Below are 27,475 nucleotides of genomic sequence, written 5' to 3'. Positions count from 1 at the left end.
ACTAACAATGAAGCAACAGAAAGACAAATAAAGAAACTGATCCCATTCACAATTGCACCAAGAAGCATAAAATAAGTAGGAACAATTCCAACAAAGATGTACAAGATCTGTATGCTGAAAACTATAGAAAACTTATGAAGGTAATTGAAGAAGATTTAAAGAAATGGAAAGACATTCCCTGCTCATGGATTGGAAGAATAAATATTGTCAAAATGTCAATACTACCCAAATCTATCTACACATTCAATGCAATCCCAATCAAAATTGCACCAGCATTCTTCTCGAAGTTAGAACAAGCAATCCTAAAATTCATATGGAACCACAAAAGGCCCCGAATAGCCAAAGGAATTTTGAAGAAGAAGACCAAAGCAGGAGGCATCACAACCCCAGACTTTAGCCTCTACTTCAAAGCTGTCATCATCAAGACAGCATGGTATTGGCACAAAAACAGACACATAGACCAATGGAATAGAATAGAAACCCCAGAACTAGACCCACAAACGTATGGCCAACTCATCTTTGACAAAGCAGGAAAGAACATCCAATGGAAAAAAGACAGTCTCTTTAACAAATGGTGCTGGGAGAACTGGACAGCAACATGCAGAAGGTTGAAACTAGACCACTTTCTCACACCATTCACAAAAATAAACTCAAAATGGGTAAAGGACCTGAATGTGAGACAGGAAACCATCAAAACCTTAGAGGAGAAAGCAGGAAAAGGCCTCTCTGACCTCAGCCGTAGCAATCTCTTATTCCACACATCCCCAAAGGCAAGGGAATTGAAAGCAAAAGTGAATTACTGGGACCTTATGGAGATAAAAAGCTTCTGCACAGCAAAGGAAACAACCAACAAAACTAAAAGGCAACCAACGGAATGGGAAAAGATATTTGCAAATGACATATCGGACAAAGGGCTAGTATCCAAAATCTATAAAGAGCTCACCAAACTCCACACCCGAAAAACAAAGAACCCAGTGAAGAAATGGGCAGAAACCAAGAATAGGCACTTCTCTAAAGAAGACATCCCGATGGCCAACAGGCACATGAAAAGATGCTCAACGTCGCTCCTCATCAGGGAAATACAAATCAAAACCACACTCAGATATCACCTCACGTGAGTCAGAGTGGCCAAAATGAACAAATCAGGAGACTATCGATGCTGGAGAGGATGTGGAGAAACGGGAACCCTCTTGCACTGTTGGTGGGAATGCAAATTGGTGCAGCCGCTCTGGAAAGCAGTGTGGAGGTTCCTCAGAAAATTAAAAATAGACCTACCGTATGACCTACCAATAGCACTGCTAGGAATTTACCCAAGGGATACAGGAGTACTGATGCATAGGGGCACTTGTACCCTAATGTTTATAGCAGCACTCTCAACAATAGCCAAATTATGGAAAGAGTAAATGTCCATCAACTGATGAATGGATAAAGAAATTGTGGTTTATATACACAATGGAATACAACGTGGCAATGAGAAAAAATGAAATATGGCCTTTTTCTAGAAACGTGGATGGAACTGGAGAGTGTGATGCTAAGTGAAATAAGCCATACAGAGAAAGACATACCATATGGTTTCACTCTTATGTGGATCCTGAGAAACTTAACAGAAACCCATGGGGGAGGGGAAGAAAAAAAAAAACAGGTTAGAGTGGGAGAGAGCCAAAACATAAGAGACTGTTAAAAACTGAGAACAAACTGAGGGTTGATGGGGAGTGGGAGGGAGGGGAGGGTGGGTGATGGGTATTGAGGAGGGCACCTTTTGGGATGAGCACTGGGTGTTGTATGGAAACCAACTTGACAATAAATTTCATATATTAAAAAAAAAATCCTAATGGATTAAAGTTTCCAATCAAATGAGAGATTGGAAAAATCGATAAAAAATTTGCTATATGCTGTAAAAGATGAATATTTTAACCTAGACACAAATAGATTGAAAGGGAAAAAATGGAAAAACATTCCATGAAAATAGTACTCAAAATAGAATTGAAGTAAACTGAAGTGACTCAACTAATATCAGACCAAAGACATTTTAAGTCAAAACTGTTACACTAGAAAAGAAAAACATTTTGTGTTGATTAAAGGGTCAATTCATTATAGGGATATAACAGTTATAAATATATGTGCACCAAAAATACATTCCCAAAATAATTAAATAAATCATTGACAAATTGGAAGAGAGGAAATAAAAGTTTAAATATAATAGCTGGAAAATTAGTACTCCACTTTCAGTCATGGACAGAGCATCTATACAAAAGATCAATAAAATATAATAAACAGAAGCAACATTATAAACAATCCAAACCCAAGATACATTCATAGAACATGTCACTTAAGAAGAACAGAATACATATCCTTCTCAAATGCACGTGGAATATTCTTTAGGATAGACAATATATTAAACTACAAATCAAATCTCAATAAATTTAAAAATATAGTACAAAATATCTTCAAATACAATGGAATAATGTTAGAAAACAATAAGAGAAGGAAACCTAGGAAGTATACAACTGTATGATAAGTAAATGTACAAGCAAAAACCATAAATAATAATTTCAGGGGAAATCATAAGGAAAATTAGAAAAAACACTGAGGATTCCACAGGTTAAGATGATGACATAGGAAGACTCTGAACTCACCTCCTTCACAGACACAAGAAATTTGTATCTATACAGTAATTCTTTCTGAAGAACTGAGGGATGACTGAACAGCCTCAGCACAACAAAAGATAGATAACAAGAGAGTTTAAGAAAAGATAAAGGAAACCCCCACACCTTCTCAGAATGCAAAATGCAGTGGGAGGGATAGTACTGAGGGACCATGAGTAGATTAACATTTTCTGCAGCACCAAGAAAAAACTGGTTTAAAAGGGTTGCTAGAAAATAAGTGAACCAAACCCAGAAGACTGCCAAACTGCAGAGGTTAAGTGGGATGGCAAGAACCACAATTCCCCTTCCTCCTTGATATTACAAATGGGAACAGGATCAGGATGTAATATATAGCCTACTGCCACACTGAGTCCTGGGCCTCAAATGCTCTGGGGCATGCACACACATGGATCCACTCACACACACACACACGGTTTAGCAGAACCACTAGAATATAAATAATCCAGGCCTACAATTATTTCAAATAATGGGGGAGCTGCTGAAACTGTCTCCTGGTTAAAGGGGCTGGTGAGTGTCATGGTTTATGTTCACCTTCAACCTTGATAGCATGAATAGGAGCAGAGTTCAGGCACCCTAGATGGCCTACCACTGCAGCGAGCTCTATGCCTCTAGCTCACACCAGACTCAGATGCCCTATCAAGGCCTCCTTAGCATGGCACAAACTAGGACGATCGTCCTCAGAGCTCACTACATTTGTAGCCATATCAACAAGGTGACAAAGATGCAAGGGACCACAAGAACTCCTAGCCTGTACCTGCTTAGGCCACAGTTGACTCACTGGGATGCATTCCAAAAACTACTGCCTTATGCCTGCCTTGTCTCCAGCTTCCCCACCAGGGTTCCCTTGTATGGAGCACCATGAGACATTCCAGTTCATGTCCACATTAGATCCAACCACCTGACCATAGTGTACTCAGTGTGGAGCAGCCTGAAACTCCCAGACCCATACTCTGCCTTGATTCCAACCACTACACCAGGCTGGCACCTGAGCGAATCATCCCAGAACACCATGGCCCATGCCCACCACAGCTCCAGCCACTCCACCAGGGTGTCTCCTGTACAAAAAACCCTGGCACATTCTGGCCTATACCCACCTCAGCTCCAGCCACACTGTCATGAATCCCCCTGCACATAGAAGGGGGAACACACCAGCTCAAACATGCTTTAGCTTCAGCTGTCCTGCCACAGTTCTTCTATAGGAGAGCCCCATGAAACCCTTGCTTATGCCCACTTCACCTTCAGCTGTCCAGCCAGGAATCCTGTGTGTGAAGAGTCACAAAACTACCTTAGCCTGCACCCACTTCAACTCTGGTCATCCCAATAAGACAGCCCCAAAAATGACTTCACCAGAACCCCAAGCCCAAAACAGCCACAGTTCCAGTCAGCCAGCCAGTCATCAGACACACACAAATACACAAAAGTGGCCAAACGCAAGATTATTCCTTCTAGTTTAGGAGGAATAGCTGTTCAGCCTAATTCATATAAACAAACATGAAATGTCAAGCAAAATGTACAGAAAGGAATATTCCCCAAAGGAAAGAACAAGGCATTATTTCAGAAAAATAAATGAAATAGAGATAAGCAAAATTCCTTATAAATAGTTCAAAGTAAGGGTTATAAATATTGCAGAGAGGAATAGATGAACTCAGTGAGGTCTGCAGCAAAAAGATAAAAAACATTTTTAAAAGAACCAATCTGAAAAAAAAAGAACCAGTCTGAGTTGAAAACTACAATAAGTAAAATTAAAAATACACTAGCAGAAATCAACAGTAGATTATCAGTTACAGAATAATGAATCAGCACTCTGGAAACAGTGTAATAGAAAGCAGCCAAGATGAGCAACTAAAAATATAATAATAATAAAAACAAATGAGAAGAGTTTAAGAGAACCCTTGGACAACATCAAGCAAGCAAATATTTCCATTAAAGTAATCTCAGAAGGAGAAGAGAGAAAGGAACAGAAAACTTACTGGAAGCAATGATAGCTGAAAGCTTTCCTATGCCAGGAAAGGAGGCAGACATTCAGGTTCAGAAAGCACATAGAATTCCAAACAAGATGAATTAAAAGAGATCCACACTGTGACACATAATAATTAAAATGTCAAAGCTTAATGATAAAAAGAGAAATAAATTTAAAAGCTGGAAGAAGCAGCTAGTCAAATACAAGAAAAATGTCATAAGGCTATCAGTTGATTTGTAAACAGAAACTACACAAGGAAGAAGGAAATGGCATGCTATATTCAAAGTTTCGAAATAATAACAAAGCAAAACTAAACTAAAACCAAGAATACTCTACCTGTCAATGTTATCGTTCAGAATTTAAGGTAAGAGGGCTTCTCAGGCAAAGAAATTTTAAACGAGTTTATCACCACCAAACTGACCTTAGAAAAGATGTCAAAGGGACTTCTTTAAGTGGAAAAGAAAAGGTCATAATTAAAAGTAAGAAAATTACAAAAGGAAAGGAACTCACAAAACTTACAAAAATGTAAAATATAACAATGTAAAACATGGAGGGAGAGAGTAAAAATACAGTTATTTTAGAATGTGTTTAATCTTAAGTGACCATAGGGGCACTTGTACCCCAACGTTTATAGCAACACTCTCAACAATAGCAAAATTATGGAAAGAGCCTAAATGTCCATCAACTGATAAATGGATAAAAAAAAATTGTGGTTTATATACACGATGGAGTACTATGTAGCAATGAGAAAGAATGAAATATGACCCTTTGTACCAACATGGATGGAACTCTATAGAGAGTGTTATGCTAAATGAAATAAGCCATACAGAGAAAGACAGATACCATATGGTTTCACTCTTATGTGGATCCTGAGAAACTTAACAGAAACCCATGGGGGAGGGGAAGGAAAAAAAAAAGAGGTTAGAGTGGAAGAGAGCCAAAGCATAAGAGACTCTTAAAAACTGAGAACAAACTGAGGGTTGATGGGGAGTGGGAGGGAGGGGAGGGCGGGTGATGGGTATTGAGGAGGGCACCTTTTGGGATGAGCACTGGGTGTTGTATGGAAACCAATTTGACAATAAACTTCATATATTGAATAAATAAATAAATAAATAAACTTAAGTGACCATCAAATTAATATAGATGGCTACATACTTAGGATATAATATATAAACATTATGGTAACCACAAACCAAAAACTTATAATAAAGGTATTTAAAAATGAAGAGAAAGAGAGCCAAGCATAACACTGAAGAAAGTCATCAATCACAAGGAAAAAAAATAAGAAAGAAATAAAGAATAACTAAAAAATGGGGAAATTTTTAAAATGGAAGTAAGTACATAATTGCTTTAAGTGTAAATGATCTAACTGCTCCAAGCAAAAGATTTAGGGGGACAGAATGGATAAAATAACAAGACACATATATATGTTGGCTGTAAGAAAATCACTTCAGACCTAAAGACACATACAGATGAAAGTGAAAAGATGGAAAAAGATACTTCATACAAACGGAAGAAAAAAAAGTTAAAGTAGAACTACTTATATTAGACAAAATAGACTTTAAAACAAAGGCTGTAACAAGGGACAGTAAAAGGGGAACTACATAATGGTAAATTTAGTGACCCAACAGGAGGATATAAGAGTGATAAACATCAATGCACCCAAAATTGGAACATATCTATATCTATATCTATATCTATATCTATATCTATATCTGTATTTATATATATATTTGTATATACATATATATGTGTATATAATATTTCATATTATATATGTGTATATAATATTTCATATTATATATGTGTATATAATATTTCATATTATATATGTGTATATAATATTTCATATTATATATGGGTATATAATCTTTTATATTATATATGGGTATATAATCTTTTATATTATATATAATATTAACAGACATAAAAATTGACAGTAAAAAATAATAGTGTGGGACTATAACACCTTACTTACATCAATGGATAGGTCAAGCAAGTACAAAACAATAATGAAATAGTCTTTAAAGGAAAAAAAAATAAACATATGGAGGTAACAGATAAATATAGGACATTTCATCCAAATGCAACACAATACACATTCTACTCAAGTACATATGGAACGTTATCCCTGACAAATCAAATGTTAGGCCACAAAACATGTCTAAATAAATTTACGAAGATAGGTAAATTATGGAAAGAGCCCAAATGTCCATTGACTGATGGAATACATAAAGATGTGGTATACATGCAGAATAGAATATTACTCAGCCATTAAAAATAATGAATTTTGGCCATTGGCAAGGACATGCATGTATCTAGAGAGTACTATGCTAAGTGAAATAAGTCAGTCACAGAAAGACAAATGCCATATGATTTCAATCGTATGTGGAATTTTAGAAACAAAACAAAGAAACATGAGGGGGAGGAAAACCAAGAAACAGACTCTTAACTATGGAGAACAAATTGATGGTTATCAGAGGGGAGGTGGGTGGGAGGATGAGTTGAATAGGTGATGGGGATTAAGAAGGGCACTTGTGGTGAGCACAGGGTGTTGTATGTAAGGGTTGAATCACTAAATTCTACACCTGAAACTAATATTACATCATATGCTAACTAACTGGAATTTAAATAAAAACTTGAATAAAATAAATAAAATAACCAAGTAAGAAAATTTAAGAAGGTAAAAATTATATTGAGAATTTTTTCTAGATACAAAAGTATAAAACTAGAAATTAAATACACACAAAAAATGGATAAAGCACAAACACATAGAGGTTAAACAACATGCTACTAAACAACTAGTGGGTCAATGATGATTTAAACTGAAACTAAAAAATACATGGAGGGGTGCCTGGGTGCTTCAGTCGGTTGGACGTCTGACTGTTGATTTTGGCTCAGGTCATGATCTTGCAGTTTATGGGTTCAAGCCCACAGCAGGCTTTGCACTGACAGTGCAGAGCCTTGCTGGAAATTCTTTCACTCCCTCTCTTTCTGCCCCTCCCCTGCTCTCTCTCTCTCTCTCTCTCTCTCTCTCTCTCTCAAAATAAATAAATAAGCTTAAAAAATAGAAAAAAATACATGGAAATAAGGGAAAATAATACAATGGTATAAAATCTTTGGGTTGCAGAAAAAGCAGTTTTAAGATAAATTTATAGTGATACAGGCCTACAAACATACATACACACAAACAAGAACAATCTCAAATAAATAATCTATTCTTATACATAAAGGAATTAGAAAAAGAACAAAACCCGAAATTCACAGAAGAAAGTAAATAATAAAAATTAAAGCAGAAATAAATGAAATACAGACTGAAAAGTGAATAAAACCAAGAGATAGCTCTTTGAAATGATGAACGAAAGTGTAAATGTTTAGTCAGATTATTCAAGAAAAAAGAAAAGACTCCAATAAATAAAATTAGAAATGAAAAGGGAGAAATACCAACTCATACCACAGAAAATACAAAGGTTTGTAAGAGACATCAATGGAAAATCACATGCCAACAAATTAGACAACCTGAAAAAAATCAGTGAATTCATAGGAACATATTCAAGGAAGATATATAAAATCTGATCAGACTGATTACTAGTAATTGAATTGAATTGGTATTCAAAGTGTTCTTAAAAAGGAAAAGTCCATGACCAGACACATTCACAGGTGAATTCTACCAAATATTTAAAGAATTAATATCTTTACTTCCCAAGGTATTCCAAAAGAAAAGAAAGTTTCCAAATACATTCCATAAGGACAGCATTACCTTGATACCAAAACCAAAGATTTTAAGAAGAAAGAAAGAAAGAAAGAAAGAAAGAAAGAAAGAAAGAAAGAAAGAAAGAAAGAAAGGAAATTATAGGCCTCTATCCTTGTTGAACCTAGATGCAAAAATCCTCAAAAAAATATTAGCAAACAGAATTCAAAAATACATTAATATCATCATGTAACACAATTGAGTGAGTTTCAGGGATCCAATAATGGTTCTATATCTGCACAGCATTCTACATAATACACCACATTAACAAGATGAAGGATAAAAATTCGTGATCATCTCAATAGATACAGAAAAAACATTTGAAAAGATTCAATATACAATCATGGTAAACACCCTACAAAGTGGGTTTAGAGGGAACATACCTCAACATAATAAAGGCCATGTATAAGAAACCCACAGCTAACATCATACTCAATGGTGAAAAACTTAGAGCTTTTCTTCTAAGATCAGTTACAAGACAAGAATGTCTATTCTTGTCACTTTTATTTACCATATGATTGGAATCCTAGTGACAGCAATCACACACGGAAGGAAAAAAAGACATCCAAATTGGTAGGGAAGGAGTAACATTGTTACGATTTGCAGGTGACATGACACTATGAACAGAAAATCCTAAAGATTTCACCTTAAAACTATTAGGAGCAATAAGTGAATGTAATACATTTGGAGAATATAAAAGTTGTAATCAGAAATTGGTTGCATTTCTATAAAATAATAATAAAGTAGCAAAAACAGATATTAAGAAAACATTTCCATTTACAAAAATAGTAAAATATCTAGGAGCAAAGAAAACAAAGAGGTGAAAGACCTATACTCTGCACAATATAAAACACTGATGGAAGGAACTGAAAATGACAGAAACAAGTGGAAAAATATCTCATGCTCAAGCATTAAAAGAATTAATATTATTTTATTAACTCGTTTTATTTTTTATTTTTTATTTTTTAAAATTTATATCCAAATTAGTTACCATATAGTGCAACAATGACTTCAGAAATAGATTCCTTAGTGCCTCTTACCCATTTTGCCATCTCCCTCCTACAACTGCTCCAGTAACCCTCAGTTGGTTCTCCATGTTAATGAGTCTCTGATGTATTGTCCACCTCCTTGTTTTTATGTTATTTTTGTTTCCCTTCCCTTATGTTCATCTGTTTTGTCTCTTAAAGTCCTCGTATGAGTGAAGTCATATGATTTTGTCTTCCTCTAATTTCACTTGGCATAATACCCTCCAGTTCCATCCATGTAGTTGCAAATAGCAAGATTTCATTACTTTTTATTGCCAAGTAATATTACATTGTATGTATATACTACATCTTCTTTATCCATTCATCCATCAATGGACATTTGGGCTCTTTCAATACTTTGGCTATTGTTGATAGTATTCCATAAACATGAAGGGTGCATGTGTCCCTTCGAAAGAGCACACCTGTATCCTGTGGATAAATGCTTAGTAGTGGAATTGGTGGGTCGTAGGGTAGTTCTGGTTTTAGTTTTTTGAGGAACCTCCATACTGTTCTCCAGAGTGGTTGCACCAGCTTGCATTCCCACCAACAATGCGAAGGAGATTCTCTTTCTCTGCATCCTTGCCAACATCTGTCGTTGCCTTAATTGTTAATGTTAGCCATTCTGACAGCTGTAAGGTGTATCTCATTGTGGTTTTGATTTGTATTTCCCTGATGATGAGTGATGTTGAACATTTTTTCATGTATTGGTTGGCCATCTGGATGTCTTCTTTGGAGAAGTGTCTATTCATGTCTTTTACCCATTTGTTCACTGGATTATCTGTTTCTTTGGGTGTTGAATTTGATAAGGTCTTTATAGATTTTGGATACTAGCCCTTTATCTGATATGTCATCTGCAAATATCTTCTCCCATTGTGTCAGCTGACTTTTAGTTTGAGTGATTGTTTCCTTTGCTGTGCAGAAGATTTTTATTTTGATGAGGTCCCAGTAGTTCATGTTTGCTTTTGTTTCCCTTGCCTCCAGAGAGGTGTTGAATAAGAAGTTGCTGCGGCCAAGATCAAAGAGGTTTTTGCCTGCTTTCTCCTCAAGGATTTTGATGGCTTCCTGTCTTACATTGAGGTCTTTCATCCACTTTGGGTTTCTTTTTGTGTATGGTGTAAGAAAGTGGTCCACGTTCATTCTTCTGCATGTCGCTGTCCAGTTTTCCCAGCACCACTTGCTGAAGAGACTGTCTTTGTGCCATTGGATATTCTTTCCTGCTTTGTCAAAGATTAGTTGGCCATACGTTTGTGGGTCCATTTCTGGGTTCCGTATTCTGTTCCATTGATCTGAGTGTCTGTTCTTGTGCCAGTACCATACTGTCTTGACGATTACAGCTTTGTAGTATAGCTTGAAGTCTGGTATTGTGTTGCCTCCTGCTTTTGTTTTCTTTTTCAAAATCACTTTGGCTATTCAGGGTCTTTTCTGGTTCTGTACAAAATTTAGGGTTATTTTTTCTAGCTCTTTGAAGAATGCTGGTGTTATTTTGATAGGTATTGCATTGAATATGTAGATTGTTTTGGGTAGCATTGGCATTTTAACAATATTTGTTCTTCCTCTCTAGGAGCATGGAATCTTTTTTCCATTTTTTTGTGTCTTTTTCAATATTTTCAGAGGCTTTTTATAGTAGTCAGTATATAGATTTTTCACCTTTGGGTTAGATTTATTCCTAGGTATTTTATGTTTTTTTGTGCAACTATAAATGGGATTGATTTCTTGATTTCTCCTTCTGTTGCTTCATTGTTGGTGTATAGGAATGCATCTGATTTCTGTGCATTGAGTTTATATCCTGGAACTTCGCCGAATTCATGAATCAATTATAGCAGTTTTTGGTGCAATTGTTAGGGTTTTCCATATAGAGTATCACGTCATCTGCAAAGAGTGAAAATTTGACCTCTTCCTGGCCAATGTGGATGCCTTTTATTCCTTTGTGTTGTCTGATTGAAGAGGTTAAGACTTCCAATACTATGTTGAATAACAGTGGTCAGAGTGGACACCCCTGTCTTTTTCCTGAAGAATTAACATTTTTAAAATGACTACACTCCACAATGAAATATACAAATTCAGTGTAATCCCTATAAAAATACCAGTAGCATTTTTTCACAGAGCTAGGGAAAAAATACTAAAATTTGGATGGAACCACAGAAGAACTTAAATAGCCAAACCATTCTTGAAAAAGAAAAAAAAACAAAACAAAGCTGGAGGTATCACAATCTGAGATTTCAAGGAATTCTACAAGGCTATAATAATCAAAATAATGTGGTACTTGCACTAAAATAGACACGTAGATCAATGAATAGAGGGTCAAGAGATATAGCTAGAATGACTAGAATAAAAAAGAAAGAACAAATGTCAGTGAGGAAGTGTGTGTGTACTGTTGGTGGGAGAGTAAATCAGTGAAGCCACCATGGAAATCATTGTAGATGTTTCTCAGAAAATCCAAAACAGGAATCCATATGCTACAGTAATTCCACCACTGGGTATTTACCCAAAGAATACAAAAACACTAATTTGAAATGATATATGCATTACTATATTTATTGAAGCATTATTTATAATAACGAAGGTATGAAAGCAACCTATATGTCCATTGATAGATTAATAAGGAAGATGTCATATATATAAACAATGGAATACTACTCAGCCATAAAAAATAATGGTATCTTGCCATTTGTGACAACATAGATGGATTTATAAGGTATTTTGCTAAGTTCAAAAATCAGAAAAAAACAAATACCAAATGATATCACTTATATGTGAAAGAAAAAAATAAACATTTGCAAACACCTTCTTCCATTGAGTACACTGTCTTTTTGTTTATTGATGGTTACCTTTGCTATGAAAAGCTTTTCATTTTGATGTAGTCCCAATAGCTTTTTTTTTCTTTTGTTTCCTTTGCATCTGCAGATGTATCTAGAAAAATGTTGTTGTGGCCAATGTCAAAGGATGCACAAAGCAAAATGCCTGTGCTCTTTTCTAGGATTTATAGTCCAGGTCTCACATTTAGGTCCTTAATTCATTTTGAGTTTATTTTTGTGTATGGTGTAATAAAGTGGTCCAATTTTATTAATTTGCATGTAGCTGTCCAGTTTTCCTTGCACCATTTATTGAGTAAACTGTCTTTTCCCTGTCATATATTCCTTCTTCCTTTGTAGTTGATTAATTGACCATATAGTCATAGATTTATTTCTGAGGTGTCTATTCTGTTTCAATAATCTATGTGTCTATTTTCTGTATCAGTATGATATTGTTTTGTTTACTACAACTATGTAATATATGCCAAAATCTGTTATTGTAATACCTCCAGCTAAGTTCTTCTTTCTCAAGATTGCTTTCGCTATTGAAGGTCTCTGTGATTCCATACAAATTTTAGCATCGTTTGTTCTAGTTGTGTGTAAAATGCTGCTCGTATTTTAATTGGAATTGCACTGAATCTGTAGATGGCTTTGGCTAACATGGACATTTTAACAAAATTAACTCTTCTATTCTATGAGCATGGAATATTGTTTTCATTTATTTGTGCCATCTTCAATTTCTTTCATCATGTTTTAAAGTTTTGGGGTATAGTCTTTCACTTTTTTGGTTAATTTTATTCCTAAGTATTTTATTCTTTTTGTTACAATTTTAGATGTAGTTGGTTTTTTTTGTTTTGTTTTGTTTTGCTTTGCTTTTGTTTTGCTTTGTTTTTTTATTTTTCCTGTACTTATTTTGTTATTAGTGTATAGTAATGCTACTGTTTTCTTGGTATTGATTTTATATTGTATTCTGCCACTTTACTGAATTCATTTATTACTTCTAGTAGTATACTGATGGAGTCCTTAGGGTTTTCTATGTATAGTATTGTGATATCTCCAAATAGTAACAGTTTAACTTCTTTACCAATATGAGTGCCTCTTATTTCTTTTTGTTGTCTGATTGCTGTGGCTAGGATTTCTACTACTACATTGAGTAAAAGTGGTGAGGAGAATGGATATCCTATCCTGTTCTTGACCTTAGAATGAAAGCTCTCACTTTTTCACTATTGAGTATGAAATTATCTGTTGGCGTTTCATATATGGCCTTTATCATACTGAGGGTTGTCGTCTCTATCCCCAATTTGTTGTGAGTTTTTAACATGAATGGGTGCTGAATGTTGTCAAATGTTTTTTTCTGCATATATATTGAGATGATAATATGATTCTTCCCAGTTAATTTTTTATTAAGCTTTTTTTATGGTTAATTCCAGTATAGTTAACATATGGTGTTACATTAGCTTTGGGTGTACAATGTGGTGATTGAACAATCTATACATCATTACTCAGTGCTCATTATAAGTGTACTCTTAATCCTTTTTACCTTTTTCACCTACTACCCAATTTACCTCCCCTCTGATATGGTTTATTTTAAATAAGTACCATCAGTTAAAGTTATTTTCTTCAAAAAGAACATTTTTTACTTGAAGCATACTTCAGAATACATGGCTCTAATAGGTATATATAAAACATTCAATTCAATAAAAATAGAGTACACATTTTTTTCAAATACACACTGAAGAATCCCCTGGTTAAATCACATACAAACAAGCATCACAAATATAAATTTAAGATGACTGAAATTATACCAATTATATTTTGCAACCACAATGGTACAAAACTAAAAATCAACAATAAAACAAATCCGGAAAATCTATAATGTAAACATTAAATGTTTAATATGTAAATATTAAACAACACACTACTGCACAATGGGCCAATGATTTTTATCCCATATTTTGTTGACGTGGTGTATGACATTTATAACTCCAATAAGAGATTAATATCCAAAATATATAAATAATTTATGTAACTCAACACCAAAGAGAAATTACCTGCTTTTAAAATAGCAGAAAGCCTAAACAGACAATTTTCCAAAGAAGACATACCAATAAACAATAGACACATAAAAAGATACTCAACATCTCTAATTATTAGGGAATTAAAAATCAAAACCAAAATGATATATTCCCTTACACCAGAAGGAATGGCTAAAATAAAAATCACAAGAAATAACAAGTGTGAGCAAGAATTTTGATAAAAAGGGACCCTCATGCACTGTTAGTGGGAATGTAAATTGGTAAAGCCATTGTGAAAAGAGTAAGGACATATATCAAAAAATTGAAAATAGAAATACACGATGATCCAAAATTTCACTATTCGGTATTTAGCCAAAGAAAATGAAAATACTAATTTGAAAAGATATTTTCACCTCTCTCTCTCTCTCTATATATATATATATATCTATATATATATATCTATATATATATCTATATATATATATTAATTTTTTAGATGTTTATTTATTTTTGAGAAAGAGAGAGAGAGAGAATGATCAAGAGAGGGCCAGAGAGACACAGAATCTGAAAAAGGCTCCAGGCTCTGAGCTGTCAGCACAGAGCCTGGCACAGAGCCTGAATTTAGGAACCAGGAGATCATGACCTGAGATTAAGTCAGACACTTAACTGACTGAGCCACCCAGGCACCCCTCACTTCTATTTTTATTGCAGCATTGTTTACAATAACTAAGACATGGAAGTAAACTTGCCCATCAATAGCCTAATGGTCAAGGAAAATTTGAAGTTCAAACATTTATATAATAAAAATTAAATATCATAAAATACTGCACAGCCATTGAAAAGGATGAGATTGTGCCATTTGAGACACAATAAATGGGTCTAGAGGATATTATGCTAAGTTAAATAATTAAGTCTGAGAAAGACAAATACCACATAATTCTACTTATTAGTGATATCTCAAAAAAAAAAAACTAAAGAAATAGCTAGGAGTTAAGATGGCAGAGTAGTTTGGGGACCCCAAGCTTGTCTCATTCCTGAAATGCAGCTAGATCAGCATCAAACCATTTTGAACCTCTAGTAAATTGATCTGAGGATTAACATAACAATGTGCATAGTATGATCCACAGAACTTGGCAGGTATATGGTATGAAGAGGTGAATTGGGAGATAGAAAAGCTGCAGACACGTGGAGGGCAGGGAGCTGTTTTCACAGAGAGAGGACAGAGAGAAAAGGAGAAATGGGGAGAGTGCAGCACATTGGATTCTGGCAAGAAAAACACTCCTCCCAAAAGTAGCTGGAGAGAAAGAGACAGAGGAAGAGTGAAAACACTCACAGGGGACTGGACAAGAAATCTGTTCCCTCCTAATCATTCATGAGGAGATAGTAGATGGTTTCAATACCACCAGGATTCTACAAAGAGTAGAGCACAGAGTATGAAGGTTTAGAGCTCAGTGCCTTAGTGATGCTTTGGTGAGGATTTAAGGTTAATCCCCAGAAGCAGGCAGCATGGTCTGAGGGGTTCATTTGCCACATGGGGAGAAGCGTTTCCTGGCTTTGAGTGCATTTGATAGAGACCATATGGCCTCCACAGGGGAAAAGACTGGGCAAAACCCAGACAACAGCCACATTTGCTGGTATTGAGACAAAGACACCAGAGTATGGGGAAACCTAGTGCCAGCTGTGTGTTTTGATTTGCCATAAACACTGAACCTCTGCTGCTGTGCAATTGGGTGAACATTTTCTGGGACAAGCTGGCACCCAGCCATTGTTCGACAAGACCTTCCCCCAGAGAGTCAGCTCGGGTCAAAACCGTGGGGGTCTCTGAAGTGTGAGGTTTTGAAACACGGCCCCATCTGAGATAAAACTCTGGAAGGAAGTGCCACATGCAGGCAGACAGCTTGGACACGGACAGGATAGAGGTGGGGGATGGACAGAGGCCTGAGAAAAAGGAGGGGTACTGGATTGAGGGTTGGTGAGAGCATAAGATTCTTGTGCCAAAGACTAGGGAGCTGAGTGAAATCATTTTCACCCCTAGAGTGCCCAAGCATGAACACATGCACACTAATCCATTTCAGTAAACTAAGCAGTGCCACCAAGTGGAGAACAAAGCTTTTACATCAAGCCCCACCCACTAGCACCCTCCAGGCACATGTCCCACAAGACCAGCACAAATCCCTCCACCTGCTTAGTGTACAGACTAGAGAATGCTTCATAATTTCAGTTCTAGGGGAAACTGCATGTAACTTCATTCGGGATTCATTCTGTTTGCTGGTTCATGTGTTTGTTCATTTTCTTTGCTTTCATTTTTGTTAAATTTTCTTTTTTCTTTCTTTAATTACTTCTTTCTTTCTTTCTTTCTTTCTCATTCTTGCATACAGAATTTTTTAAATTAAAAATATTTTACTATCTTTATTATATTTTATAATTTAATTATCTTATTTTAATTTTTCTTCTAACTTTTTTCCCTTTCTTTTCTCTTTTGTATCTATTCTACCAAGCTTTTTTAACAAACAGACCAAAACACACATAAGATCTAGCTTCATTTATTTGATTTTTTGTTTTGTTTTTAATTTTTTAACTTTTATTTTATTTTTTTCTTTCTCCAAAAATGACAAGACAGAGGAATTCACCCCAAAATAAAGATGAGGAGAAATGTCGGCCAGGGATTTAATCAACATGACACAAGATGTCTTCATCAACATGTCTGCACTACAATTTAAAACCACGATTATAAGGATACTAGCTGGGGTTGAAAAAAACATAGAAAACACCACACAATCCTTTTCTGCAAAGATAAAAGAACTAAAATCTAGTCAGGCTGAAATTAAAAATGCTGTAATTAAGAGACAATCTCAAACTGGATGCTGTGACAAAAAAGATAGATGAAGCAGAGCATTGAATCAGTGATATAAAGATAAAATTATGCACAATAATGAAGTAGAAAAAAAATGGGTAAATAAAGGCAAAAGATAACGATACAAGACTTAGAGAAGTCAGTGACTTATTAAAGAGGAATAATATTCATATCATAGGAGTACCAGAACATAAAGAAAGAAAAGGTGCAGAAGGTTTAGGTGAACAAATTATAGTTGAAAACTTTCCTAAACTGGGGAAAGGCACAAACATCAATTTTAAAGAAGAATAGAGAACTCCCATTTAGATTCAACAAAACTTACCATCATCAAGGCTTATCATAGTCAAATTCACAAAATACACAGACAAGGAAAGAATCATAAAAGCAGCAAGGGGAAAAAGTTCCTAACCTACAAGGGAACACAGATCAGGTTTGCAGCATATCTGTCTGTAGACACTTGGGCAGGACAGAAAGGAGAGGTAGGATATATTCAATGTGCTGAATCAGAAAAATATGCAGACAAGAATTCCTCATCCAGGAAGGATGTCATTCAAAATAGGAGAGATAAAAAGCTTCTGGGACAAACAAATACTAAAGGAAATTGTGACTACTAAACCAGCCTGTAAGAAATTTTAAGGGGGAATCTTTGAATGAGAAAAAAACAAAACAAAAAACCAAAAGCAAGAAAGACTAGAAAGGACCAGAGAACATCAACAGAAACATCAACTCTAAAGCAACACAATGGCACTAAATTCCTATCTTTCAATAATCACTCTAAACATAAATGGATTCAACCAAATCAATACCGAAGCATCCTGCACACCTAGAAAACTGGTTTGAGGATTAACACAACTTCTGCACAACTGCAACCATGGAACTCAGCAGATACCTGGCGTGAAGAGGTGAACTGGGGGAGAGAGAAGTAGAGGAAGGAAGGGAGCTGTTTTTGCTTGCAAAGAGAGGCTGGAGATGGGGGAGAGTATGGGAAAAGCACCCCAGAGGCAGCTAGAGAGAAAGTGGAAAAGTGGAAACAGCCACAGGGACTGAACTAAAAAGGGAGAAAAGAGAAAGGAGAGAGTTTAAATTACATTAAGACTCCATAAACAGGGGGATTGCAGAGTCTGGAACTCTGCAGCTCAATTCCTGGTGGTGCTCTGGTGGGAAAGGTGAATCTCAGGAGCAGAGTGGGGTTCAGGAATTCCTTGGGCCACACAGAGAGAACCGGTTCCACTGCTGGAAGGACATTTGGTAGAGGCTGTGTGGCCACCCAGTCCCAGCAGACACCAGAGAAAAACCACATTCGCTGATGCTGGAACAAAGTCCTTAAGGGTAAAGCCTGGTGCCAGATGTGTGTTGTGATTTTTCATAATCCCTGAAACGCTACTGCTACACGATTGCATGAACTTTTTCTGTGGTGGGCTGGCACCCAGCCACAGTCTCTGGGCATCAACAGCAGCACAGTCCTGAAAATATTCCTGGGTGCAGCTGGCACTGGCCATTGCTTGTTGAGAACCTCCCCCAGAGGATATGAGCAGGTCAAAGCTGCAGCCCCTCAGAAGTGAGGGGTTGGGAAACAGCTGCATTTGAGATAAAACTCAGGAGGGATGTGCCACCTGGGAACCTGACGGCTTGGTCATGGAAGGTATAAAAGCTGGGAGTGGATGGAAGCTGGAGACAAAGGACGAGTGCATAATTGCTGGTTGGGGAGAGCACAGAGTTCCAATACTAGAGACTGGGTAGCTGGGTGACACCATTGTCATCCTTCCCGTGCATGTGCATACACACCCAAATATATAAATCAATTAATCACAAACATAAAGAAACTCATTGATAATAATAATATAATAGTAGGGGATATCAACACCCCACTTACTGCAATGGATAGATCATCTAAACAGAAAATAACCAAGGAAACAATGGCTTTTAATGACAAACTGGACCAGTTGGACTTAACAGATATATTCAGAACACTTCATCCTAAAACAGCAAAATATACATTCTTCTCCAGTGCACATGGAATGCTCTCCAGAGTAGATCACATACTGGGACACAAATCAGCCCTCAACAAGTATAAAAATATCAAGGTAAAACCATGCATATTTTCAGAACTAAATGCTATGAAACTAGAAATCAACCACAAGAAAAAATTTGGAAAGATAACAAATACTTGGAGACTAAAGAACATCCTACTGAAGAATGAATGGGCTAACCAAGAAGTTAAAGAGGGAATTAAAAAGTACATGGAAGCCAATGAAAATGATAACACCATAGCCCAAAACCTCTGGGACACAGCAAAGGCAGTCATAAGAGCTAAGTATATAGCAATCCAGGCCTTCCTAAAGAAGGAAGAGAGGTCACAGATACACAGCATAAACTTACACCTTAAATAGCTGGGAAAAGAACAACAAATAATATGCCAAACCACCAGAATACAGGAAATAATAAACATTAGAGTAGAAATAAATGCTATTGAAACAAACAAAAAAGTAGAACAGATCAATGAAACCAGAAGCTGTTTGAAAGAATTAACAAAATTGATAAACCACTAGCAAGTCAAATAGAAAAAGGAAAGGACCCATATAAATAAAATCAAGAATGAAAGAGGAGAGATCACAGCCAACACAGCAGAAATAAAAACAATAATAAGAGAATATTATGTGCAATTATACACCAATAAAATGGGCAATCTGGAAGAAATGGACAAATTTGTAGAAACATATAAACTACCACAACTGAAACAGGAAGAGATAGAAAATTTGAACAGACCCATTACCAGTAAGGAAATTGAATTAGTAATAAAAAAATCTGCCAAAAAACAAGAGTCCAGGGTCAGATGGCTTTCCAGGGGAATTCTACAAAACGCTTAAGGAAGAGTTAACACCTATTCTCATAAAGCTGTTCCAAAAAATAGAAATGGAAGGAAAACTTCCAAACTCTCTCTATGAAGCCAACATTACCTTGGTTCCAAAACCAGACAAAAACCCCACTAAAAAGGAGAACTAGATAAAAATTTCCCTGATGAACATGGATGCAAAAATCCTCAACAAGGTATAAGTCAATTGGATCCAAGAATACATTAAAAAAATTATTCACCACGACCATATGGGATTTATACCCGGGATGTAGGGCTATTTCAATAACCACAAAATAATCAATGTATTTCATCACATAAATAAGATAAAGGACAAGAGCCACATGATCCTCTCAGTCAATGGAGAGAAAAGATTTGACAAAATACCACATCCTTTCTTTATAAAAATCCTGAAGAAAGTAGGGAGAAAACAATCATACCTCGAGATCATAAAAGCGATACATGAAAAGCCCAACACTAATATTCTCAATGGGGAAAAACTGAGGGTTTTCCCCCTAAGGTCAGGAACAAGACAGGGATGTCCACCTCACCACTGTTATTCAACGTAGTATTGGAAGTATTAGTGTCAGCAATAGAACAACACAAAGACATATAAGGCAACCAAATCAGCCAGTAGAAGGTCCAACTTTCTCTCTTCACAGATAACATGATACTATATATGGAAAACACAAAAGATTCCACCAAAAACTGCTAGAATTGATCAATGAATTCAGCAATGTGGCAGGATATAAAATCAATGCACAGAAATCAATTGAATTCCTATACACGAATAATGAAGCAACATAAATAGAAATCGAGGAATCAATCCCATTGACAATCACGCCAAAAACCATAAGCAAAAACCAAAGAAGAAATCTAACCAAAGAGGTGAAAAATCTATATACTGAAAACTACAGAAAGCTTATGAAAGAAATTGAAGAAGACACAAAAAAATGGAAAAAGATTCCATGCCCATGGATAGGAAGAACAAATATTTTTAAAATATCAATACTACCCAAGGCAATCTACATATTCAATGCAATACCAATCAAAATAACACCAGCATTTTTCACAGAGCTAGAACAAACATTTCTTAAATTTTTATGGAACTGGAAATGCCTCCATATAGCCAAAGAAATCTTATAAAGAAAACCAAAGCAGGAGGCATCACAATCCCAGACTTCACGCTGTATTACAAAGTTATAATCATCAAGACAGTATGGTATTGGCACAAGAACAGACACTCAGATCAATGGAACAGATTAGAGCACCCAGAAATGGACCCACAAATGTATGGCCAGCTAATCTTTGACAAAGCAAGAAAGAATATCCAATGGAATAAAGACAGTCTCTTCAGCAAGTGGTGCTGGGAAAACTGGACAGCGACATGCAGAAGAATGAACGTGGACCACTTTCTTACACCATACACAAAAAGAAACCCAAAGTGGATGAAAGACCTCAATGTAAGACAGGAAGCCATCAAAATCCTTGAGGAGAAAGCAGGAAAAACCACTTTGACCTCAGCCGCAGCAACTTCTTATGCAACATGTCTCTGGAGGCAAAGCAAACAAAAGCAAAAATGAACTACTGGGTCCAAATCAAAATAAAAAGCTTGTGCACAGGAAAGGAAACAATCAGCAAAGCTAAAAGTCAAGCAACGGAATGGGAGAAGATATTTGCAAATGACATATCAGATAAAGGGTTAGTATCCAAAATCTATAAAGACCTTATGAAACTCAACACCCAAAAAACAAACAATCCAGTGAAGAAATGGGCAAAAGACATTAATAGACACTTCTCCAAAGAAGACATCCAGATGGCCAACCGACACATGAAAAAATGCTCAACATCACTCATCATCAGGGAAATACAAATCAAAACCACAATGAGATACCACCTCACACCTGTCAGAATGGCTAACATTAACAACTCAGGCAACAACTGATGTTGGTGAAGATGTGGAGAAACGGGAACCCTCTTGCACTGTTGGTGGGAATGCCAGCTGGTGCAGCCACTCTGGAAAACAGTATGGAGGTTCATCAAAAAATTGGAAATAGAACTACCCTTTGACCCAGGAATTGCACTACCAGGTATTTATCCAAGAGATACAGGTATGCTGTTTCAACAGGGCACATGCACCCAATGCTTATTTTTTATTTTTTTAATTATTATTTTTGAGAGACAGAGAGACAGAGCATGATCTGGGGAGGAGCAGAGATTGAGGGAGATAGCAGAAGTAGGCTCCAGCAACACAGAGCCTGATGTGGGGCTCAAACTCATAAACCACGAGAACATGACCTGAGCTATAGTCAGATGACCAAACGACTGAGCCACCCAGGCACCCCTGCACCCCAATGTTTATTGCAGCACTATCAACAATAACCAACACATGGGAAGAGCCCATATGTCCATCAATGGATGAATGGATAAAGAAGTGGTATTTATGTATAATGGAGTATTACTTGGCAATCAAAAAGAATGAAATCTTGTCATTTGCAACTATGATGATGGCACTAGAGGGTATTACGCTAAGCAAAATTAGTCAGAGAAAGAAAATATCATATGACTTGACTCATATGAGGAATTTTAAGATACAAAGCAGATGAACATAAGTGAAGGGAAGCAAAAATAATATAAAAACGGAGGTGGACAAAAACATAAGTGACTCTGAAATATGGAGAACAAAAAGAGGGTTACTGGAGGATTGTAGGTGGTGGGATGGGCTACATGGGTAAGGGGCATTAAGGAATCTACTCCTGAAATCATTGTTGCACTGTATGCTAACTAACTTGGATGTAAATTTAAAAAATAAATGAAATAAAAGTAAATAAATACATACATAAATAAATAAATGTAAATGGATTAGTGCTCTAATTAAAAGACAGAAGGTATAAGAATGGATAAAAAACAAGAGCCATCTATATGCTGCCCATAAGAGACTCATTTAAGACCTAAAGACACATGTGGATTGTAAGTAAGGGGATGGAGAACTATCTATAATGTTAGTGGATGTCAAAAGAAAGCCAGAGTATCCATACTTATATCAGATAAAGTATATTTTAAAGCAAAGACTGTAACAAGAGATGAAGAAGGGCATTATATGATAATTAAGGTGTCTATCCACCAAGAAATTATAACAATTATAAATATTCATACACCCATATTGAAAGCACATAAATATATAAATCAATTAAACACTAATATAAAGAAACAAACTGATAGTAATATCATAATAGTAAGGGACTTTAACACTACACTTATAGCAATGAGCAGACTAAGCAGAAAATCAACAAGAAAATAATGACTTTGAATGCCCCTCTGGACCAGATGAACTTAACAGATATATTCAGAACATTCCATCCTAAAGCATCAGAATGCACATTCTTCTTGAGTGCACATGGAACATTTTTCAAGAATAGATCACATACTGGGTCACAAATCAGTCCTCAACAAGTACAAAATCATTAATATCATACCATACATATTTTAAGACCACAACTCTATAAAACTTGAAATCAACCACAGGAAAACATTTGGAAAGACCATGAATACTTGGAGATAAAGGAACAGCTGATTGATGAATAAATGTCTTAACCAAGAATTACAAAGGAAATGAAAAAGTACATGGAAGTCAATGTAAATGAAAACACGACAGTCCAAAACCTCTGGGATGTAGAAAAGGTGGTCATAAGAAGGAAGTATATAGTATTCCAGGCTTTCCTAAAGAAGGTAGAAATGTCTCAAATACACAACTGAAACTTACACCTGAAAGAGCTAGAAAAAGAAGAGAAAATAAAGCCCAAAACCAGCAAAAGGAAATAATAAAGATTAAAGTAGAAATAAAAAATATTGAAATCAAAAAGTAGTAAAACAATGAAACCAGGAGCGGGTACTTTGAAAGCATTAACAAAATTAATTAACCCTTCACCAGATTTACCAAAGAATAAAAAGAAAATACCCAAATAAGTAAACTCACAAATGAATGAGGAGAAATCGCAACAAACACCACAGAAATACAAACAATAATAAGAAAATGTTATGAGCAATTAAATGTCAACAAATTGGGCAATCTGGAAGAAACAGACAAATTCCTAGAAACATATAAACTACCAAAACTGAAATAGAAAGAAAGAGAAAAATTGAACAGAACTATAGCCAGTATGGAAATTAAATCAGTAATAAAAAATTTCCCAAAAAACAAGAGTCCAGGGCTGAATGGCTTTCCAGGGGAATTCTACCAAAGAATTAAAGAAAAGTTAACACTTTTATTTTTTGAAGCTCTTCCAAAAAATAGAAATGGAAGGAAAACCTCAGAACTCACTCTATGAAGCCAGCATTAGCTTGATTTCAAAACCAGACAAAGATCCCACTAAAAAGGAGATATACAGAACAATTTCCCTGATGAACATGAATTAAAAAAAATCTCAATAATATATTAGCAAACCTAAACCAACATTACTTTAAAATAATTATTCACCATGATCAAGTTGGATTTATTCCTGGGCTGCAGGGGTGGTTCAATATCCACAAATCAAGAATCGGGATATATCACATTAATAAAAGAAACAATAAGAACTACACGATCTTCTCAACGGATGCAGAAAAAGCATTTGACAAAATACAGCATCCATTACTGATAAAAACCTCAAGAAATTAGGTATACAATGGGCATACCTAAGATCATAAAGGTTATATATGAAAGAACTACACCTAGTATCATCCTCAAAGGGGAAAAACTTCCCCCTAAGGTCAGGAATACGACAAGGATGTCCACACTTACCACTGTTGTTCAACATCATACTGGAAGTCCTAGTCTCAGCAATCAGACAAGAAAACAAAACAAAAGGCATTTAAATTGGCAAGAAAGAAGTCAAACGTTCACTCTTCCCAGATGACATGATACTCTAGGAAAACCCAAAACCCCACAAAAAACTGCTAGAACTGATACATGAATTCGGGAAAGTTGTAGGATATAAAATCAATGTACAGAAATCAGTTGCATTTCTATACATCAATAATGAAGCAGCAGAAATAGAAATCAAGGAATCAATCCCATTTACAATAACACCAAACACCATAAAATACCTAGGACTAAACCTGACTAAAGAGGTTAAATATCTGTATGTTGAAAACTATAGAAAGGTTATGAAAGAAATTGCAGAAGATACAGAGAAGTAGAAAAACATTTCATGCTCATGGATAGGAATAACAAATGTTCTTGTTAAAATGTCGATACTAGCCAAAGCAATCTACATATTCAATGCTATACCTATTAAAATAACATGAGAATTCTTCACAAAACTAGAACAAACACACCTAAAATTTGTATGGAATCAGAAAAGATCTCAAATATCCAAAGTAATCTTGAAGAAGAAAACCAAAACTGGAGGCATCACAATTCCGGACTTCAAGTTGTATTACAAAGCTGTTATCATCAAGATAGTATGGTACTGCCACAAAAACAGACATATAGATCAATGGAACAGAATAGAGAACCCAGAAATTGACCTAGAATTGTATGGCCAACTAATTATTGACAAAGCAGGAAAAAAATATTCCATGGAAAGAAAAAGATGGTCTTTTCAGCAAATGGTGATGGGAAACTGGACAGTGGCATGGAGACAAATGAACCTGTATAACTTTCTTACACCATACACAAAAATTAACTGAAAATGGATGAACACTTTTGTACTGCCAGTGGAAATGGAAACTGTTGCAGCCAGTCTTAAAAACAGTATGAAGGTTCCTCAAAAAGTTAAAAATAAAAATACCTTATGACCCAGCAATTGATCCAAAAGACACAAAAACACTGATTCAAAGGGCCAAATGCACCCCAGTGTTTATAGTAGCTCTATCAACAATAGCCAAATCATGGAAAGAGCCCAAATGTCCATCAACTGACAAATGAATAAAGAAGATGTGGTGTGTATATATATATATATAAAATGGATTCTTACTCAAAGATCAGAAAAAATGAAATCTTGCAATTTGCAACAACATGCATGGAACTAGAGTGTATTATGTTATGCGAAATAAGTCAGAGAAAGATAAATATATAATTTCACTTATATGTAGAATTTAAGAAACAAAACCAAAAATCTTAGGGGAAAGGAAAGGAAAATATTATTGAAAACAGAGAGGGAAGCAAACAATAAGATATTTTATTTTATTTTATTTTATTTTATTTTATTTTATTTTATTTTATTTTATTTTATTTTTTTTGATATATGAACTTCATTGTCAAATTGGTTTCCATACAACACCCAGTGCTCATCCCAAAAGGTGCCCTCCTCAATACCCATCACCCACCCTCCCCTCCCTCCCACCCCCCATCAACCCTCAGTTTGTTCTCAGATTTTAACAGTCTCTTATGCTTTGGCTCTCTCCCACTCTAACCTCTTTTTTTTTTTCCTTCCCCTCCCCCATGGGTTTCTGTTAAGTTTCTCAAGATCCATATAAGAGTGAAACCATATGGTATCTGTCTTTCTCTGTATGGCTTATTTCACTTAGCATCACACTCTCCAGTTCCATCCACGTTGCTAGAAAAAGGCCATATTTCATTCTTTCTCATTGCCACGTAGTATTCCATTGTGTATATAAACCACACTTTCTTTATCCATTAATCACTTGATGGACATTTAGGCTCTTTCCATAATTTGGCTATTGTTGAGAGTGCTGCTATAAACATTGGGGTACAAGTGCCCCTATGCATCAGTACTCCTGTATCCCTTGGGTAAATTCCTAGCAGTGCTATTGCTAGGTCATACGGTAGGTCTATTTTTAATTTTCTGAGGAACCTCCACACTGTTTTCCAGAATGGCTGCACCAATTTGCATTCCCACCAACAGTGCAAGAGGGTTCCCGTTTCTCCACATCCTCTCCAGCATCGATAGTCTCCTGATTTGTTCATTTTGGCCACTCTGACTCACGTGAGGTGATATCTGAGTGTGGTTTTGATTTGTATTTCCCTGATGAGGAGCGACGTTGAGCATCTTTTCATGTGCCTGTTGGCCATCGGGATGTCTTCTTTAGAGAAGTGTCTATTCTTGGTTTCTGCCCATTTCTTCACTGGGTTCTTTGTTTTTCAGGTGTGGAGTTTGGTGAGCTCTTTATAGATTTTGGATACTAGCCCTTTGTCCGATATGTCATTTGCAAATATCTTTTCCCATTCCGTTGGTTGCCTTTTAGTTTTGTTGGTTGTTTCCTTTGCTGTGCAGAAGCTTTTTATCTTCATAAGGTCCCAGTAATTCACTTTTGCTTTCAATTCCCTTGCCTTTGGGGATGTGTGGAATAAGAGATTGCTACGGCTGAGGTCAGAGAGGCCTTTTCCTGCTTTCTCCTCTAAGGTTTTGATGGTTTCCTGTCTCACATTCAGGTCCTTTATCCATTTTGAGTTTATTTTTGTGAATGGTGTGAGAAAGTGGTCTAGTTTTAACCTTCTGCATGTTGCTGTCCAGTTCTCCCAGCACCATTTGTTAAAGAGACTGTCTTTTTTCCATTGGATGTTCTTTCCTGCTTTGTCAAAGATGAGTTGGCCATACGTTTGTGGGTCTAGTTCTGG

This window comes from Acinonyx jubatus, chromosome X (genome assembly GCF_027475565.1).
Source record: "Acinonyx jubatus isolate Ajub_Pintada_27869175 chromosome X, VMU_Ajub_asm_v1.0, whole genome shotgun sequence".
NCBI lineage: Eukaryota > Metazoa > Chordata > Mammalia > Carnivora > Felidae > Acinonyx > Acinonyx jubatus.
This window is presented reverse-complemented; position numbering follows the sequence as displayed.